Source organism: Thamnophis sirtalis, unplaced genomic scaffold (assembly GCF_051295495.1).
Source record: "Thamnophis sirtalis isolate CommonGarterSnake01/CBP01778 unplaced genomic scaffold, rThaSir2_p1.2 scaffold_10, whole genome shotgun sequence".
In the NCBI taxonomy this organism is placed as follows: domain Eukaryota; kingdom Metazoa; phylum Chordata; class Lepidosauria; order Squamata; family Natricidae; genus Thamnophis; species Thamnophis sirtalis.
The window spans coordinates 69,940,630-69,960,576 of NW_028261390.1; the positions used below are offsets into that span (position 1 = coordinate 69,940,630).

Below are 19,947 nucleotides of genomic sequence, written 5' to 3' on the forward strand. Positions count from 1 at the left end.
TAAAAATATTGGGTTTCTGTCTGTATGGTGTCTTGTGACGAGCCGATGGACAGAGGGTGGAAGCAGTGAGCTTCCTCCCATATTTGGGCATACCAGGGGTTGTAACACTTAATACATACATACATACATACATTAAAGGTGCTTTCATCACCAAGTTGCTTATCAATTAATAAGGATTCTGGCTATTAATACTGCAGGCCAGAAATGTTGCAGGACGAACCAACCGCCTAAATCTGGAGTGACGGGAGTTTTTTAAAAAACGCAGTCCTATAAAAATAGATAACCTTTCATTTGCTTTTCCTCAAAGGCGCCTTTTTAAAAAACTTCTCCCGGGGGCTACAATTGATCTTGTCGTCTTTGGCGGTTAATTCCCTTCTTCTTCACTGAAATTACGTCCCACCGAAAGGTGCTCATTTTGTTTTATTTATTTTGAACAGTTCGTAGGTCTCCCTTCCAAGTCGGGCAAAACAATCCTTTTTTTTGGAGTGTGGCTTCAAGAAGAGCAAAATTTCTTCTTGCCCAAAAGGTTCACCATCACTGGTGCATTTGCTCTCAAGTGTACATAAAGGAGAATAAAATGCATTCATCAAGAATAAAAAGATTAAAAACACTTAGCGAGAGTCAAGGTTACTAATAAGCTGTCAAATTGTACTGGGAGACAAATAAAAACACTATAAATTGAATGATACAAGCAACACGGTCATACTCGTAAGTGGAGAGAGAGAGATACTAGAAAGGAAGAGAAGAATAATAGTAATACAGTCTTTGTGAATAGCAATAATAGCAATAATAGCAATAACAGTAGACTTATATACCGCTTCATAGGGCTTTCAGCCCTCTCTAAGCAGTTTACAGAGTCAGCATATTGCCCCCAACAACAATCCGGGTCCTCATTTTACCCACCTCGGAAGGATGGAAGGCTGAGTCAACCCTGAGCCGGTGAGATTTGAACCGCTGAACTGCTGATCTAGCAGTCAGCCTGCAGTGCTGCATTTAACCACTGCGCCACCTTGGCTCTTATAGTTTGACAGTGTTGTGGGAATTAGTTGTTTAGCAGAGGGATGGCATTCGGGGAAAAGCTGTCCTTGTGTCTAGTTGTTGTGGTGTGCAGTGCCCTAACGAAATTGGTTATTGTACAACGTCGCTGTAAAAATAAAATAAAATTAAGACTTTAAGGCGAGAGAGATTCTTAAAACGAATAGAAAGAACTGAAATATAAAAAATGACTACAAAACTTTAAAGCGAATATCAAACTGAAGGCTGGGGCAGGAACTTGAAAAAGAAATCTGCAACTTAGCTGTTGTACACTTATTTATTTCTTAAATGTTTTACGTTGCCCGGGCCCCCTTATAATGTGGCTCTGGGTGGCTTGCGTGTTATAAAACAAATAGGAAGCTAATTAAACAGATATTAAGACAGCAAGAATTCTACATGTGGAGCAATGGAAAAGCAAAGTAATTCCCACAATGGAAGAATAGCTGGAGCTAGCAGAGATGGTCAAACTAACTGCTTTAATCGGAGAAAAGAATCCATCCAACTTTAATTTCTATTTGGAAACGCATCTAGATTTTGGGGGGGAAATTGTTTTTTGACTTTGGGATTTGCGGATTTATGGTTTATACTATTTCTATGGCTAGTATATATCAAATATGCAAAAATAAAAACTTGAGGCTGTAATTTCATTAGTTTTTTTTTCCCCACAGCACTGAAAAGCTTTGGTAGTTAACTTTTTTCCCCCTCTCCCCTCCCCCTTTCCCTTTTACACTCCTCTCTTCCCATTTTTCCATCCGCCACTATCTTTACTTTTCCATTTTTTTCTCTGTTCCGACTGTCTTTATTTTTAATTTTACTTTTGTATTTTGATCATCCCCATAAAATGAAACCACACACAAACATAAAATGGAGCAATGGGAACTTCCCTGCGTAGAGAAGAAAACGCGATCATAGTTTTCGCTTCTATTTTCTATTTTGGTTATCTCGATAAAATATATGTAAAATTTGAGCACTTAAAAAAAATTCCCATCTGCAGAAAATATTAGATGCTGCCTTTATTTTTTATTTTTTAATAATTTTAATCTTAAATATTTATATTTATAATATCAATAAAATGGTAGATAGATGGATGGATGGATGGATGGATGGATGGATGGATAGACAGACACAGATATAGTCGGATATATATATATATATAGATAGATAGAGCCAGATATAGATAGATGGATGGTAGATAGATAGATAGATAGATAGATAGATAGATAGATAGATAGATAGATAGATAGATAGATAGATAGATAGCCAGATCGATTGATCAATAGCAAGATAAATAGATAGATAGATAGATAGATAGATAGATAGATAGAGAGATAGCAAGATAAATAGATAGATGATAGATAGCCAGATCGATTGATCAATAGCAAAATAAAGAGAGAGAGAGAGAGAGAGAGAGAGAGAGAGAGAGAGATAGCAAGATAAATAGATAGATAGATAGATAGATAGATAGATAGATAGATAGATAGATTCATAGACAGATAGACAGACAGTCAGATAGATAGACAGACAGATATAGTCAGATAGAGATAGATAGATAGATAGATAGATAGATAGATAGATAGATAGATAGATAGATAGAGCCAGATCGATTGATCAATAGCAAGATAAATAAATAGATGGATGGATGGATAGATGGATGGTTGGACACATATATAGTCAGACAGATAGATATATAGATATAGCCAGATAGATGGATGATTGATAGATAGATAGATGATAGATAGCCAGATCGATCGATCAATAGCAAGATAAATAGAGAGAGAGAGAGAGAGAGAGAGAGAGAGAGATATAGCAAGATAGATAGATAGATAGATAGATAGATAGATAGATAGATAGATAGATAGATAGATATAGCCAGATCGATTGATCAATAGCAAGATAAATAGATGGATGGATGGATGGATGGATGGATGGATGGATGGATGGATGGATGGATGGATGGATAGATAGTTGGACACATATATAGTCAGACAGATAGATATATAGATATAGCCAGATATAGATAGATAGATAGATAGATAGATAGATAGATAGATAGATAGATAGATAGATAGATAGATAGATAGATAGATAGATAGATGATAGATCGATAGCCAGATCGATTGATCAATAGCAAGATAAATAAATAGATAGAGATAGATAGATAGATAGATAGATAGATAGATAGATAGATAGATAGATAGATAGATAGATAGACAGACAGAGATAGAGATATATGGAGATTAGATACAGAGAGAGAGATATACAGATGTAAATAATTGAGCAGTAGGATCTCCCCTGCATGCAGAAGAAAGCAGATGCCTTCCAGCTTCTGTTGAAAACAGCCTTTGCGTTTTGGGTAGGCTGTTCGTTTTCCAGCTTACCCCAATCTCGCAGGTCAAAGAACGGCTTGACTTCCGGTCTCCAAAGATTCCTGAAGAAATCTACAGACCTCCATCTAAAATCCCTTTCAGGCATTCCTCCTCCTCCTCCTCCTCCTCCGTCCAGCCCAGCAGAGACTGTCGGCGCACATCATCCGCGTATCCGTATCCGAGGCCAGCAAGGGAGGAAGTGTGCAGAGCGGCGGGTGCCAAAAAAGCCGAGCCGCGAAGCCCAGGGCTGGAATTTGGGAAACCCAAAATAGAAGCGGCTCGGCAAACCTTCACAGCTCGTTCTCCTCTGTGCTGGCAGAGCCTAGAGAAGCAGATCAGATGGGCAAGTGCCCCAGTTTTACTCGAGCCAGCCTTTTCTGAAGAGAGCAGAAGGGAGGCCAAGAATTGCAGGGATAAAAGGATGGAGCTGCAGTCCCGAAGTCGCAAAGTTGTTTTCTTCGTCGGAAAAGGAAACTCCTGACATGGCACTCAAAAAGAGAGTTCAAAAATCACGGCAAAGAACTGAGGCAAAGGTTCCCCTCACACATATGTGCTAGCCGTTCCTGACTCTAGGGGGCAGTTCTCATCTCTGTTTTAAAGCCCAAGAGCCAGCGCTGTCCGAAGACGTCTCCGGGGTCATGTGGCCGGCATGACTCAACACTCAAGGCACACGAAACACTATTCGGATAGGGAAGAGTAGAGTAGAATAGAGTTGAGTAGAGTAGACCAGTAAAGTAGAGTAGAACCAGTAGAGAAGAGTACAGTGGAGTAGAGTAGAGTAGAGTAGGGTAGGGTAGGGTAGGGTAGGGTAGAGTAGAGTAGAGTAGAGTAGAGTAGAGTAGAGTAGAGTAGAGTAGAGTAGAGTAGAGTAGAATGTTGGAAGGGACATCACGACGTACATAGAGATTTTTATATTCCATCGGTGTTTATATATTCTCTTTACAATTCTTTCAGGAGTTATGGATTTCTTAAGCGTGCGAGATAGCAAAAATAATTATTCTACGCTTTAAAAAAAAAGAATTAAGACTTACAGCCATCTTCTTACTTTCAATTGCTGAAACAGTAGCAATCAATATAATGGAAAAGCTAACGCATTTTCATTTGATATCCTCAAGGATTGATCATTTATCAATTAGACTGAAGTGTATATTCAGTAAATAACACAGTCTTTTTGCCGGTATCCTTCCTGTTTTACATGAAGTAAAAAAAAACCTACATTATGCATTTAATAATAATCCAATTGGTTAATGGAAATAGGGTCTTTTAAAAAAAATCACCTTCGTTTGCAGCTCATTAAAAAAGAAAAAAACTTTGAAATTGCTTCCTCTTTACTCCGATATAGTTTAATGTGCTCTGGGCCACATTTTTCTCATTGCCAATTTAGGAGCGCATGTGGGCGCATTCAGAGATCTTACAGTAGCATTAAAACCAGCACCAGAAACAACATCGGCCAAGCCAACTCATCACACAGAAAATGAAAATTTATAGCCCCGGGGCATTTAATTTCAAGAATTTCCTTGGACATAATAGAAGTTAACCTTTGTCAAAAAGCGGATGTGCATGAGCTCACGGACAGTGTGTCAAAAACAAACAGCAAGCAGCAAAAATTTGCACCCACAGCATTATTTTGCAACACACACAAACACAGAGAGAGCGTACGGAACGCTGTTCCCTTCCCACCAAAGGTGGTCCCTATTTTTCTACTTGTATTTTTACGTGCTTTCAAACTGCTAGGTTGGCAGAAGCTGGGACAAGTCACGGGAGCTCACCCTGTTATGCGGTGCTAGGGATTCGAACCGTCGAACTGCCGAGCTTTCTGATCGACAAACTCAGCGCCTTAGCCACTGACCCACCGCTAATTTTTATTTTTATTTCGCTGCCTCCAAAACAGCCAAAAAACAACAGACATCAAGTCTACCGCCAATTGAAGCCCTCGTAATGCGAAGCCTGGGGATTTTACAGCCAAATCTGTACTATAATGGCTGGGTTCGCACCCAGCTTGGAAAACGAAACAAAACTCATTACATGGAAGCCCAGCCAATAGCCAGCATATCCTGGCAGGGAAATCTCCTGTCGCTTGGCAAAATTAGCCCTGAAGACAGATCCCAAACCACATTCTAAGACAAGCAAGGGCGCCTTCAGCAAATGTTTGTGTTATTTGAAGTTGAAAACCCACAACTAAAATTTCGTTCTGGTTTTCGTGCAATGGGCTTATCCCGTTAAGTAACAAGGAATCTCCAAACTTGGCCACTTTAAGCCATAACGCAGGAAATAGAGTAGACTAGCATAGCGTAGAGTAGAACCAGTAGAGTAGAGTAGAGTAGAGTAGAGTAGAACCAGTAGAGAAGAGAAGAGAAGAGTAGAGTAGAACTAGTAAGAGTAGAGTAGAGTAGAGTAGAGTAGAGTAGAGTAGAGTAGAGTAGAGTAGAACCAGTAGAGTAGAGTAGAACCAGTGGAGTGGAGTGGAGTGGAGTGGAGTGGAGTGGAGTAGAGTAGAGTAGAGTAGAGTAGAGTAGAACCAGTAGAGTAGAGTAGAACCAGTGGAGTGGAGTGGAGTGGAGTGGAGTGGAGTGGAGTAGAGTAGAGTAGAGTAGAACCAGTAGAGTAGAGTAGAACCAATGGAGTGGAGTGGAGTGGAGTGGAGTGGAGTGGAGTGGAGTGGAGTGGAGTGGAGTGGAGTGGAGTGGAGTGGAGTGGAGTAGAGTAGAGTAGAGTAGAGTAGAGTAGAGTAGAGTAGAGTAGAGTAGAGTAGAGTAGAGTAGAGTAGAATGTTGGAAGGGACCTTGGAGGTCTTCTAGTCCAACCCCCTGCTTAGGCAGGGAACCCTACACCACTTCAGACCAATGGTTATCCAACATCCCCTTAAAAACTTCCACTGTTGGACCATTCACAATTTCTGGAGGCAAGTTGTCCCACTGATTAATTGTTCTAACTATCAGGAAATTTTGCTTCTCTCCCTGATGAGTTTCCACCCGTTGCTTCTTGTTCTACCCTCAGGTGCCTTGGAGAATAGCTTGACCCCCTCTTCTTTGTGGCAACCCCTGAGATATTGGAACACTGCTATCATGTCTCCCCTAGTCCTTCTTTTCATTAAAATAGACATACCCAGTTCCTCGTATGTTTTAGTCTCCAGTCCCCTAATCCTCCTTGTTGCTCTTCTCTGCACTCTTTCCAGAGTCTCCACATCTTTTTCTACATCGTGGCGACCAAAACTGGATGCCGTATTCCAAGTGTGGCCTTACCAAGGCCTTATAAAGCGGTATTAACACTTGACGTGATCTTGATCCTTGTTTATGCAGCCTATGATTATACATCATAGAATAAGACTTGGAAGGGACCTTGGAGGTCTTCTAGTCCAACCCCCGCTGCTCGAGCAAGGAGAACTTGTGAATGTCGGCTCCCATAATGCGTCAGGAAGTCGCTATTTCAAGCTGAAGTCCACAAGTGGCCAATTTTGGAGACCCCCTGAGGCACAACCATCCTTCTCCTCCTAAACTGTGTTGTTACTAGACGTCCCACCTGAACTGGTGGAGGTTGCGTTCTACTAGGTGAGATTTTACTCCAAGGAAGCCGAAACCTGGATTGAGGTGGGACGCAGGTGGTGAACTAATGAAAACATAAACTACAGGGAATAGGTGAACACCTGCAATTCAAGTTTGGGACCTGGTCTCCACAGCAACCACACAACAGCCAGAAAACTCATCATGTTCTAGGAATGAGGAAAAATGTTGGGGCTACATTGCACCAAGTCAGAATGCGACTGGCGTCTCCATGCGAGGAATGAAACCAGCCCTGGACGGCTGATCTAACCAAGCATGGTCAAACTATGGCTTAATGCCCTGTGTCAGCAATGAGAACAAGGTTATGTTGGCCAATTCTCCACTGATTCATCTCATTCCCTAAGTTTTTCATCGGTTATGTACACTGCCTACTCCTACTAGGACGCGGTGGCTCAGTGGCTCAGACACTGAGTTTGTCGATCAGAAAGGTCGGCTGTTCGGCCGTTTAAATCCCTAGCACCGCGTAACGGTCCTATCTATCTATCTATCTATCTATCTATCTATCTATCTATCTATCTATCTATCTATCTATCTATCTCTATCATCTATATATTATATCTATATAATCTATCTATCATCTATCTATCTATCTATCTATCTATCTATCTATCATATATACATATCTATATCTATATCTATATCTACATATCATCTATCTATCATCTATCTATCTATCATCCATCTATATATCTATCTATATATCTATCTATATATCTATATCTACATATCATCTATCTATCATCTATCCATCATATATGTATGTATGTATGTATGTGTGTGTGTGTGTGTGTGTGTATATATATACATACATACATACATACATACATACATACATACATTACATACATACATACATATATATATATATGTATTTAGTGTCACAACCCCTGGTATGCCCAAATATGGGAGGAGCCATGCTGCTTCCTTTCTCTGTCTATCGGCTCATCACAAGAGACCATCCAGAGAGAAACCCAATATTTTTACTGTTGCCTTTGTTACATTTTTGTGTTGTATTTGTGCTAATAAAGTCTCCCTTTATTTATTTATCAGCACAAATACAACACACACACACACACATACATATATACACACACACACATCTATCTACCTATCTATCTATCTATCTATCTATCTATCTATCTATCTATCTATCTATCATCTATCTATCTATCTATCATCTATCTATCTATCTATCTATCTATCTATCTATCTATCTATCTATCTATCTATCTATCTATCATCTATCTATCTATCAGGGTGTTTGACTTTGGCCACTTTAAGACTTTTGGGATTCGACTTCCAGCTGGCTGGGGAATTCTGGGAGTTGAAGTCCACAGGTCTTAAAACCACCAAGGTTGCACACCTCTGTTATATGGGCATGCAGCTTGGCTTTAAGGCCTTCCAGTGAAGTTTTGACCCACCCTGTTCATTTCCTTAAGAATGGAAACTATGAGATTACTCATTCCTTCAGCTTTCTGCTTTCCTGTTTTTTCATGCAGGAAACAAAAGGGGTTGAGCCGGCAGCCTTTCCAAATCACCCTTTCCTTGCAAGGCTCAGGAATTCTGGAAATTGTGAATTTCCAGCATTCCCAACCCCTTAAATTGTTTTGCTACCTTTTGGTCTATTCGTTTTATTTAACTTATGCCATGCTTGTTCCAAAACTTTTAACAAACGGTAACAAAAACCTTAAGTGCAAAGCACGGATAATTCTCGACTTATAGTGAACAATGGCCGTTCAAAGTGAAAAAAAGTGACTTATGGCCGTTTTTCACACTTAACAACCGTTGTGGCAAGCCCATGTCACGTGATCCCCGTTCAGATGCTTGGCTACTGGTTCATATTTACGACGGTTTTACCAGGATCGCACGATTCCCTTTTGTGACGTTCTGACAAGCAAAGTCAATTCAACCGGGCAGATTCACTCAATGACCGTATGTACTAATTTCACAACTGTGGCAAGAAAAGTCGTAAAGCGGGGCAAGACTCACTTAACAAAGTCAGCAGAAATTCAAATTGTGGTCATAAGTCAAGGAGCAGCTGCATAATAAAATCAAGGCAATTAGAATAAAAATAAATGTTAAAAGTTCCCCTCACACATCTGTGCTAGTCGTTCCCGACTCTAGGGGGCGGTGCTCATCTCCGTTTCAAAGCCGAAAAGCCAGCTCTGTCCAAAGACGTCTCCGTGGTCATGTGGCCGTCATGACTCAACGCCAAAGGCACACGGAACGCTGTTCCCTTCCCACCAAAGGTGGTTCCTATTTGTCTACTTGCATTTCTTCTGTGCTTCCGAACTGCTAGCAGAAGCTGGGACAAATAACGGGAGCTCACTCCGTTACGCGGCGCTAGGGATTCGAACCGCCGAACTGCCAATGTTTCTGATCGACAAGCTCAGCGCCTTAGCCACTGAGCCATTATATCCCTTAAAAACAAAATTAAATTAAAATTAATGCCAAATATTTTTTTTTCTTTTATCTAAACGTTGATTCCTGGAATCCCACAATTCAGCATCACACAATTCAGCGTACAAACTGTTCTTGGGAGATGTAAATCAGGATACAGGGTTGTCACCCCTCCACCTTAACGTGGTTATTTTCCACAAACTCTCAACCTCAAGAAGCGTGGCTGGTAGAAAGGAGGCCTTCAGACATCTCCAAAGCCTGAAGCAACCGAGATAATTTTAGGGGGCTGGAGGCGAAAACATATGAAGAATGGTTGCAGGAACTGGGTATGTCTAGTTTAATGAAAAGAAGGACCAGGGGAGACATGATAGCAGTCTTCCGATATCTCAGGGGTTGCCCCAAAGAAGAGGGAGTCAAGCTATTCTCCAAAGCACCTGAGGGCAGGACAAGAAGCAATGGGTGGAAACTAACCAAGGAGAGAAGCAATTTAGGAGAAATTTCCTAATCAAGGAGAGATTACAACTTCCAACTGAGGAGAAATTAATTAGATAAATTAAATAAATTAGAACAATTAACCAGTGGAACAACTTGCCTCCAGAGGTTGTGAATGCTCCAACACTGGAAGCTTTTAAGAAGAGGTTGGATAACCCTTGGTCTGAAGTGTTGTTGGGTTTCCTGCCTAGGCAGGGGGTTGGACTATAGGACCTCCAAGGTCCCTTCCAACTCTGTTATTCTAAATATACTGTCTGACTAGCCTATATCACATGACGTTTTTAGCCTGGAGGGTTGTGTGAACTCAGCCACTGCATCTGATTCACCCAGAGTCAATTAACAGCGCAGAATTAGTCATGTAATGTATAAACCCAACCACACATTCCAGGCAGAATTCAGTGGCTGGAGGGGAGGGTTTTCTCAAGGAATTCCTTGAGATGTCAAGTTGGTGTCCACATGAACTCATGGGAGCCATCTTAGTTTTCGTCTCTTAATAGCAGCAGATATTAAGACTGGCTGTCTGCTAAGCATTTGGGATGAATTTAACCAGGCTGTTTTGCAAACCTTGGTTTTTATTCTGGCTTGGCCCGCTGTGTGAGCCCCTCCCACTGTGGGTTTTCCAGCACCCGATGCCTTACGGTGAGCTCAGCCTTATTCAGACCAGTGAATCACTTTCCTGTTGATGCATTTGAACTCTAAGGATCTACCTTAGTGCCATTTTTTAAGGCCTTGGTGAGGCCACACTCGGAATCCTGCACCCAGTTTTGGTCTCCACGATGTAGAAAAGATGTGGAGACTCTAGAAAGAGTGCAGAGAAGAGCAAGAAAGAGGATTAGGGGGCTGGAGGCTAAAACCTAGGAAGAACGGTTGCTGGAACTGGGTAGGTCTAGTTTAATGAAAAGAAGGACCAGGGGAGACACGATAGCAGTCTTCCAATATCTCAGGGGTTGCCACAAAGAAGAGGGAGTTATTCTGCAAATGAGTAGAAATTTATCAAGGAGAGAAGCAACCTATAACGAAGGAGAACTTTCCTGAGAGTGAGAACAATGAATCAGTGGAACAGAAGTTGCCTCCAGAAGTTGTGAATGCTCCAACACTGGACGTTTTTAAGATGATGTTGGATAACCATTTGTTTGAAGTGGTTTCCTGCCTAGGCAGGGGGTTGGACTAGAAGACCTCCAAGTTCCCTTCCAACTCTGTTATTCTATTCTCTATTCTATTCCATTCCATTCTTCCATTCCATTCTCTATTCTATTCTATTCCATTCCATTCTCTATTCTATTCCATTCTTCCATTCCATTCTTCCATTCCATTCTTCCATTCCATTCCACTCTATTCTATTCCATTCTTCCATTCCATTCTCTATTCTATTCCATTCCATTCCACTCTATTCTATTCCATTCTTCCATTCCATTCTCTATTCTATTCTATTCCATTCCATTCTCTATTCCATTCCATTCTTCCATTCCATTCTCTATTCTATTCCATTCCACTCTATTCTAGTCCATTCCATTCTTCCATTCCATTCTCTATTCTATTCTATTCTATTCCATTCCATTCTCTATTCTATTTCATTCTTCCATTCCATTCCATTCTTCCATTCCATTCTCTATTCTATTCTATTCCATTCCATTCTCTATTCTATTCCATTCTTCCATTCCATTCTTCCATTCCATTCTCTGTTCTATTCCATTCCATTCCACTCTATTCTATTCTATTCCATTCCATTCTCTATTCTATTCCATTCCACTCCATTCCACTCCATTCCACTCCATTCTATTCCATTCCATTCTTCCATTACATTCTATATTCTATTCCATTACATTCTATATTCTATTCTATTCCATTCCATTCTTCCATTCCATTCCATTCTCTATTCTATTCCATTACATTCTATATTCTATTCTATTCTATGCCATTCCATTCCATTCCATTCTTCCATTCCATTCCATTCTCTATTCTATTCCATTCCATTCCACTCCACTCCATTCCACTCTATTCTATTCTATTCTGGTTCATCATTCTGTACAGATGCCACTGCCGAGGCACATACAGGCAGTCCAATGCAGCGTAATGCTTCAAACGCAGTGCATTCAGAAAGTCCTCAAACCCCCTTCCCTTTTGCCAACGTGGTTATGCTGCAGCCCGATTCTACCCTGGTTGAAATTCATTTCCCCACGCCCTCGTTCATCTCCATTCAACACCCCAGGACCACAAAAGAATTTTAGAAATGCCTGTAAATTTATTTTTAAAAAGAAGGGGGTGGGGGAAACTCCTGAAATATCCCAATAGTATTCAGACCTTTGCAACACACATGTGAAATTTGGCCTCCCATTTCTCTTGATCGTTGCTCACGTGTTTCTCCTAATTTATCACAGGTCGGCTCGCGAATTAAATTAAATTGGTAAATTAAATTGACTGGACACAATTTGGAAAGGCGCACACCTCTCTATAGAAGGCCTCACAGCTGACAATGCATACTATAGAAGGGCAAAAGAAACTTCCTGCAGAGCTCAGAGACAGGATTATTGCAAGCACAGATCTGGGGAAGGCATCACTAAAATTTCAAGTTTCCTAAGAGCACAGTGGCCTCTATAATTCTATAATGGAATAAATTTGACCCAACCAGGATTCTTCCAAGAGCTGGTTACCCGGTCAAACTGAGCAATCATGAGAGAAGGGCCTTAGTAAGAGAAGTGACCAAGAACCCGATGGTCACTCTTATCTGAGCTCGAGAGATCCTGGGTGGAGATGGGACAGAATTCCAGAAAGGCAACCTGTTCTGACCGAGGGCTTCCCGAGAGCACGAAGCAAACTCCTTGTCACGACGAAAAAAACCTTTTATTAATTGACTGTGAATTCTGCTCCTTCACATCCAGCAAAGTCTTTCGAGGGAGGATTTACGGTCACAGACCTTATCTGGCTTGGAGAGCTGCCAGGCTGAGATCTGCAAAACTTGGCAACTCGGAGAGTCACGAACCAATGAAGCGAACGAATTGTCTCCTGCAAACTCCACTCCCCTTTTGCTCCTCTTTTATTTCCTCTGGGAGGGGCCATTCATCGGCCACCTGTGGCCTGACTCCCAAGTCAACCCTTGTTCTTTAGTTGTTCCCTTCCTCTGGCAACTCTGCGTACGCGCACAAATACATCTCCTATTTCAAAGTGGCAAAGGATAATGCAAGCCACCATCGCTGATCTTAAGGAAAGCGAGCTGCGAAAGGCTTATGGAGATTCTCCATCATCCTGGTCATGGTTGACCCAAGAGTGCTTTCCCCCAAAATGCAACTGGTTTTTTCCCCTTTGCAATGTTTCGCTTCTCATCCAATAAGCCCTTTCCTTTTCTCCTTCTTTTATCTTCCTTTCCTTCCTTTCCTTTCCTTTCTTTTCCTTCCCTTTCTCTTTTATCTTCCTTGCCTTTTCTTTCTCCTTCTTTTATCTCCTTTTCCATTCTTTCCTTTCCTTCCTCTTTTCTTCTTTTTCTTTCCTTTCTATTTTTTCCCTTTCCTTCCTTCCCTTTCTCCTTCTTTAATTTTCCTTTCTTTCCTTTCTCCTTTTATCTTCATTTCCTTCCCTTTCGCCTTCTTTTATCTTTCTTTCCTTCCTTCCTTCCTCTTTTCTTTCTTTCCTTCCCTTCCTCTTTTCTTTCTTTCCTTCCCTTCCTCTTTTCTTTCTTCCCGTCCCTTCCTCTTTTCTTTCTTCCCTTCCCTTCCCTCCTTTCTTTCCTTCCCTTCCTCTTTTCTTTCTTTCCTTTCCTTCCTCTTTCTTTCTTCCCTTCCTTTCCTCCTTTCCTTCCTTCCCTTCCTCTCTTTCTTTCTTGCCTTCCTTTCCTCCTTTCTTTCCTTCCCTTCCTCTTTTCTTTCTTCCCTTCCCTTCCTCCTTTCTTCCCTTCCCTTCCTCTTTTCTTTCTTCCCTTCCCTTCCTCTTTTCTTTCTTCCCTTCCCTTCCTCCTTTCTTTCCTTCCCTCCTTTCTTCCCTTCCCTTCCTCTTTTCTTTCTTCCTTCCCTTCCCTGGGAAGAAGCTTTCTGGTTGAGAAGTGAAATGTTTTCAAGGGTTCTTTCTTGGAAAAAACACCAAGAAAGTCCAGCTGAATTTTTTTGGGGAAAAAAAAGTTTCTGAAGCCACCAAATTGGATCTGGGCCCCTGAATGGCTCACTCTTGTTCTAAAATGGGAGGTAACTCACATCACCTCTGTTTCCCCCCATCTTAAGACAGTTCTTCAAATTCTTCTTTTCATCCGATTTGAAAAGCGGGGCTGCTGGGCCAATGAATCTCTTAATTAAAATCACTCGATACCCCAAACAGATTTCCTCTTGGAGGAGATCATCAAATAGAGCCTGCTTCTCGGGAAAATATGCCTGCAAAGCCATTGCATGTTTTTTTTCCCCCTGCCAAAGAAGAAATCCTATGATTAACAGCCTTGCCATAAAGCCACCAACCAGGATTAGATGACCTTGCTAAGCCAAACCAATATATGTTTCACATGCCATGCCAGTGCAGCCATCGTGGTTTGTGAGTTACGGTTTGTGGTTTAGCTGCTGCTTGGAGAATCTTGGGTTAATGCAGATATTCCTAAATCTCAGGCTATAGGGAATTACACACAGACCTATCTTAAGCCTACTTATTTCATATTTGTGCAAAGTCTTGCATAATACCTTTTACACAGACACCAAATACAATGAAATCACCTCCATCCCAAAAAATAAAAATAAAAATTAAAACCAGCAGCAATAAATTAAAAAAAAGGACTTTGTTGACAAATGCTGCATCCTTGCTAGATTTTTGGGAAGGAACGGGTGGATTTGACGCTACGAATCAATGAAGAACAGGAAACATCAGAACATAAGCACCATCTCAACCTTACTTAGCGTACTTTTTTTAAAAAAGAAATAAACATCGACCACGGCCGAGCTATTCATATCCTTCTACGTTACTTTATTATTTGTCCTTACTATTTTCGTACTGGAATTTCTGCCCGAAAGTTGCACAAAATTACATCCAGAGGAAAGACACACAAACATGCACACTTAAAAAAAAAAAAAAAACCACAAAGGATAATATTTAAGCAACCAAAATGCTGAAAAACAATCCGTTGCATAAAAATATTTCTGCAGCTAGCTCTCTGTACGGATATTGGGCAGGTTTTAATTCTGTTTATTTTGGTTGGCTTCCTGATCCCAGATGCCCTCTGGCTCACTTGCTCAGAAAACATCAGTTGCAAGCATATAAGTGGGGTATACAAGTGTTAAAACCAGGGGTGTCCAACTGTGGCCATTTTTAAGACCTCTACGGACTTCAACTCCCAGAATTCCCCAGTCACAGCATGGCTGGCTGGGGGATTCTGGGAACTGAAGTCTGTAAGTCTTTAAAAGGTCAAGGTTAGAGACCCTGCCTTTTAATTCTGAACTCGGTTCTCTATAATTCCTGGATTGGCAGGTGTGGCCAGATCTCTCTTTTTTTTTCTTCTTCCACAGGGGTGAAATAATTTTGGGGGAGGTAAAGAGGGGGACGGAGGGAAGGAGCCCTTCTGTATGGGGCCAACAGCATTTTTCCTTTATTAAATTTATATGCTGCCCATCTCATTACTAAGGTGACTCTGGGCAGCTTGCAATGCAACACAATAAGAACATAACGATAGATAGATAGATAGATAGATAGATAGATAGATAGATAGATAGATAGATAGATATAGACAGACAGACACCATAAAGATAGATAGATAGATAGATAGATAGATAGATAGATATAGATAGATAGATAGATAGATAGATAGATAGATAGATAGATAGATAGATAGATAGATAGATGATTGATAGATGATAGACATAATAAAGGTAGATAGATAGATAGATAGATAGATAGATAGATAGATAGATAGATAGATAGATAGATAGATAGATAGATAGATAGATAGATAATAGACAGACAGACACCATAAGATAGATAGATAGATAGATAGATGATTGATTGATAGATGATAGACATAATAAAGGTAGAAAGATAAATAGATAGATAGATAGATAGATAGATAGATAGATAATAGACAGGCAGACACCAAAAAGATAGATAGATAGATGATTGATTGATAGATGATAGACATAATAAAGGTAGATAGATAGATAGATAGATAGATAGATAGATAGATAGATAGATAGATAGATAGATAGATAGATAGATAATAGACAGACACCATAAAGGTAGGTAGGTAGGTAGGTAGGTAGGTAGGTAGGTAGGTAGGTAGGTAGGTAGATGATTGATTGATAGATGATAGACATAATAAAGGTAGATAGATAGATAGATAGATAGATAGATAGATAGATAGATAGATAGATAGATAGATAGATAGATAGATTAGATGATAGGTGATAGCTGGATGGATGGATGGATGATAGACACAAGAGAGAGAGAAAGATAGAGAGATGGGAGGGTTAATAGAAAGAAAGGCAAAAGGAAGGAAGAAGGAAGGAAAGAAAGAAGGAAAGAGAGATGGGTTAATGGAAAGGAAGGAAAAAGGAAGGAAAGAAGGAAGGAAGGAAAGAGAGAGAGATGGGAGGGTTAATGGGATAGGGAGGCAAAGCAAGGAGAAGAAAGGAAAGAAGGAAAGGGAGATGGGTTAATGGAAGGGAAGGGAAAAGGAAGGAAGGAAGGAAGGAAGGAAGGAAGGAAGGAAGGAAAGAGAGAGATAGGAGGTTAATGGAAGGATAGGGAGGGAAAGCGAGGAGAAGGAAGGAAGGAAAGAAGGGAAGGGAGATGGGTTAATGGAAGGGAAGGGAAAAGGAAGGAAAGAAAGAAGGAAAGAGAGAGAGAGAGATGGAAACGAGGAGAAGGAAGGAAGGAAAGAAGGAAAGAGAGATGGGTTAATGGAAGGGAAGGGAAAAGGAAGGAAGGAAGGAGGGAAAAAGGAAAACAAGGAAGGAGAGAGAGAGAGAGATGGGAGGGTTAATGGAAGGATAGAGAGGGAAAGCGAGGGAAAGAAGGAAAGAGAGATGGGTTAATGGAAGGGAAAAGGAAGGAAGGAAGGAAGGAGAGAGAGAGACAGAGATGGGATGGTTAATGGAAGGATAGGGAGGAAAGCGAGGGAAAGGAAAGAAGAAAAGAGAGATGGGTTGAAGGAAGGAAGGAAGGAAGGAAGGAAGGAAGGAAAGAGGCGCCGCAGCTTCATTCCCCAGCAGGCCCTTCCGTCCGTCCCCCCCTCGGGGCTCCCCCGCTGCAGCAGCCCGGCTTTCCTCGGCGGCCGCCTGGCCCGGCCTGGTTGCGGGGCTGCAGCTGCGGGGCTCCGGGGCCTTACCTGCCGCTGTCTTCCCCCGCCGGATCGCGGCTCCAGCCCGCCGCGGCAGCAGCAGCAGCAGCAGCAGCAGCAGCAGCCCCAGCGGCGCCTCCGGAAACGCTGCGCCGCCTCTGCGCTTCCCCGGCCAGCAATTCCGGCCTCCGGCCGCGGCCTCGCCTCGCCTCCTGCGCCGCCTCCCGGGAAGGGAAGGGAAGGAAGGAAGGAAGGGCCGGCCGGGAGAGGGAGGGAGGGAGGCGGCACGGAGGACGACGCGGTGCGGCCACGGGGGAGCCTCGCAAGGAGGAGCCGCTGGAGGAGGAGGAGGAGGAGGAGGAGAAGGTCCTGCAGAAGCCCTGCCTTCTTTTCCTTTCCCTCTCTTTTCTCCTTCCCTCCTTTCTTCCTTCCCCCCTTTCCTTCTCTTCTCTTTTCCCTTTCTTCCCCCTTTACCTTCCCTTTCTTTTCCTCTCCGTTCCCTTCTTCCCCCTTTCTTTTCCTCTTTTCCCTTCTTTCTTCCCCTTTTCCTTTCTTTTTCCTCTTTCCTCCTTCCCTTCTTTCTTTTCTTCTCTTTCCCCTTCCTTCACCTTTTCCTCTTTCTTTTCTCTTTTCTCCTTCCCTTCTTTCTTTGCCCTTTTCCTTTCTTCTCCTCTTTTCCCTTTCTTCGCCTTTTCCTTCTCTTTCTTCTCTTTTTCCCTTTCTTCCCCTTTTTTCTTCCCTTTCTTTTCTTCCCATTCCCTTCTTTCTTCCTCCTTTCCCTTCCCTTTCTTTTCCTCTTTTCCCTTTTTCCCCTTTTCCTTCCCTTCTTTCTTTCCCCTTTTCCTTTCCCTTTCTTCCCCCCTTCCCTTTCTTTTCCTCTTTTCCCCTTCTTCCCCCTTTTTCCTTCCCTTTCTTTTCCTCCCCATTCCTTTCTTTCTTTCCCTCCCCTTCTTTTCCTTTCCCTCTCCTTTCTCTTTTCTCCTTCCCTTCCTCCTCTTTTCCTTTCTCTTTTCTCCTTCCCTAGCTTTCTTCCCTTCCCTTTTCTTCCCTCCCTTTTCCTTTCCTTCTTTCTCTTTCCCTTCCTTTTTCTTTCTTTTCTTTCCCCCCTCTCTTTTCCCTTATTTCTTCCTCCTTTCTCCTTCTCCATCTCTTTCTTCCCTTTTTCTTCCCTCCCTTCCTTTTCCTTTCCCTATCTTTCCCCTTTTCATTTCCTTTCTCTTTTCTGCTCTCCCATCTTTCTTCCCCTCTTTTTTCTTCCCTTCCCCTCTTTTCTCCTTCCCTTCCTTTCTTTCCCCCCTTTTCCTTCCCTTCAGTTGTTTCTTTCCTCTTTCCCCCTTCCTTTCTCTTTCCTCTTTCCCTGCCCGTCATCCACTCATTACTTTATATCCATTTCCCTTCTTTCCTTCCCCCTTCCATCCTTCTTCCTTCCTTCCATCCATCCATCCATCCTCTATATATCCTTTCCCTTTCCAGTTTCTTTTGGAAAAAGGAGCAATCACTCAGTAAGTCAAGGAATGCCTAAAGTTGGTAAAACAATGGATGGAAACTAATCAAGCAGAGAAGCAACCTGAAACTTCCTAACAGTGAGGACAATTAACCTGTGGGGCAGCTTGCCACCAGAAGTTGTAGATACTCCATCACTGGTGGTTTTTAAGAAGAGACTGGGCAGCCACTTATCTGAAATAGTATAGGTTCTCCTGCTTGAGCAGGAAGGTTGGACTAGATGACCTCCAAGATCCCTCCAACTCCTATTCTATTCTACTCTACTCTATTCTAAATTATTTTTCTATTCTATTATTTTTTCTATTCTACTCTATTATTTTTTCAATTCTGTTCTATTCTAAATTATTTTTCTATTCTACTCTATTATTTTTTTCAATTCTGTTCTATTCTAAATTATTTTTCTATTCTATTCTATATTTTTTTTTCTAATTCTGTTCTATACTATTCTCTATTCCAGCGCTCACCAACTGGTGGCCTGCAAGAAAATTTTTGGTAGTCCGCAGAACAATTATTTGTATTTTTATATTGCACTAAATACTATTTACCTTTTTAAAAATTCATATTGGTGGTCTGAGGGATTTAAAATTATGAATTTAGTGGTTCCTGTGGTCCGAAAGGCTGCTCTGTTCTATTATTTTTTCTATTCTATTCTATTATTTTTTTCTGTTCTGTTCTATTTTTTTCTTTTCTATTCTATTCAATTTTTTTTTCTTTTCTATTGTTATTTTTTCTATTTTATTCTATTCTAAATTATTTTAATATTCTATTTCATTTTTTCCAATTCTATTCTATTCTACTCTATTCTCTATTCTATTATTTTTATATTCTATTCTATTATTTTTTTATGTTCTACTCTATTATTTTCCTTTCTATTTCTATTCAATTTTATTATTTTTTCTTTTATATTCTATTCTGTTATTTTTTTCTATTTTGTTATTTTTTCTATTTTCTATTCTAAATTGTTTTTATATTCTATTTCATTTTTCCAATTCTATTCTATTCTACTCTATTCTCTATTCTATTATTTTTTTATGTTCTATTATTTTCCTTTCTATTCTATTCAATTTTATTATTTTTTCTTTTATATTCTATTCTGTTATTTTTTTCTGTTATTTTGTTATTTTTTCTATTTTCTATTCTAAATTATTTTGATATTCTATTTCATTTTTTCCAATTCTATTCTATTCTACTCTATTCTCTATTCTATTATTTTTATATTCTATTCTATTATTTTTTTTATGTTCTATTCTATTATTTTCCTTTTTATTCTATTCAATTTTATTATTTTTTCTTTTACATTCTATTCTGTTATTTTTTTCTGTTTTCTATTCTAAATTATTTTTCTATTCTATTT

At 40.6% G+C, this 19,947-nt stretch overlaps 1 protein-coding gene across 1 annotated transcript in view; it reads right to left on the reverse strand.

Moving 5' to 3' along the window:
- Window positions 1-17,332, reverse strand: part of APBB2 (amyloid beta precursor protein binding family B member 2) — a 115,565-nt gene extending 98,233 nt beyond the window's left edge. Inside the window, exon 1 of the mRNA XM_087724841.1 lies at window positions 17,139-17,332. The gene's annotated coding sequence lies outside the window, so the exon portion shown is untranslated. The remainder of the gene's footprint in view (window positions 1-17,138) is intronic.
- Window positions 17,333-19,947: the final 2,615 nt, after the last annotated feature.